Source organism: Cynara cardunculus, unplaced genomic scaffold (assembly GCF_001531365.2).
Source record: "Cynara cardunculus var. scolymus isolate 2C unplaced genomic scaffold, CcrdV1 Un_Scaffold_3957, whole genome shotgun sequence".
In the NCBI taxonomy this organism is placed as follows: domain Eukaryota; kingdom Viridiplantae; phylum Streptophyta; class Magnoliopsida; order Asterales; family Asteraceae; genus Cynara; species Cynara cardunculus.
This window is the reverse complement of record NW_020201686.1, coordinates 1-1,336: the sequence shown is the minus strand read 5'-3', so window position 1 is coordinate 1,336 and position 1,336 is coordinate 1.

The window sequence follows — 1,336 nt, the reverse complement described above, 5'->3', positions numbered from 1 at the left end:
TGTCTTCAGTCTGCTTCTTTTAAAGCTCTAGCTCTTCTTCAGCCCTTAATGCCTCGAGTCTTTCAGCTTCAGAAAGGAAGTCAAACTCACCACCACTAGAGGTATTAAGAGGAATTTTTACTCTAGTCTGGTCGAGCGACTCMTTAAGCTGAGACATCTGCTGGTCTGTTGGAGTATAAGAGCTGGGTTGATCAGATACCCACTCCAGTCGACCGCAGGTTGTTGAAGGAATGTGAAGTTGATATTTTGAAGTGATCCCTACCTAAGAGGTAGAGTCTTCAAATAAGGTTTGTTGAGGGCATGAGAAAAGTACCTTCAAGTTGCCTTCTTCAACGACTGCCTTGCCTTTCGACTTGAGGTCCTGGTGCCCTGATGTTGTTGATTCTCTTTGCTCCCCCTGGGATTGAGCTTCCCCGAGGGCAACACCTCTGGTGACTGTTGATGGCTTTTGGAACTTGATGGTAAAGTCATTTTCATCATCGTCGTCGTCGTCGTCACCATCTAGATCATCTCTGGTGTCTGGAATGACAGGTTCATCATCGTCTTCATCATCATCATCTTCACCATCTTCAACATCATCATCATCACCAGCAGCAGTGACGGTATGGACATCATCCCTAGGGATGGCTTCGTCAACCTCAGCTAGAGCAACTTCGGTGGACGGGATTACCGGAGCAGTAACCGCTTCAACTTCAATAGCCTCAGCTTCAACTGTAACAGAAGTTGATACTGGGCCAACAGCTTGAGAAGCTGTAGGAGCAGCATCAGATGATCCACCAGCGTTGGACCTCATCTCCCCCTCTCTGGCTAAAACAACAGAGATTTGGCCAGAGAGTTTGTCCAAGCGCTGTCGCTGGAGAACCATTGAATCCTCCAGCCTTTGCAAAGCATTGGCTAGAGTTGTCGTTGCCTCACGTATCTCATGGAGCTGAGCACGATCATCAGCAGAGAAGGAGGGTGCACTCACTGGAGCTGGTTGATGGACAACATCCAGGATTTGCTGAAGAAGTCCAAGTTGCTGATCAGCAATCGCCTGAGCATCATCAGCCCTGCTGTGAAGAACAACAATGGCGTCGTTGTTGGCGTGAACAACTTCTTGGAGAGTCTGGAGCTGAGTTTGGAGCTGACTCTGAACTTCTTGAACGTTTGCCTGGAGGGCTAGGAAATTCGTATCAAGATCGCCTTGGCGGGGCATCTCTTGGTGAACTTCGTTGACCTTGGAGAGGATGGTATCAACGGCTGGAAGGAGAAGCTTGACGTCAGATGCCATATCATAGTCATCATTGACATCCTCATCTCCTCCATCATCTTTCTCTCTTTCTCCAGCATCTCCTCC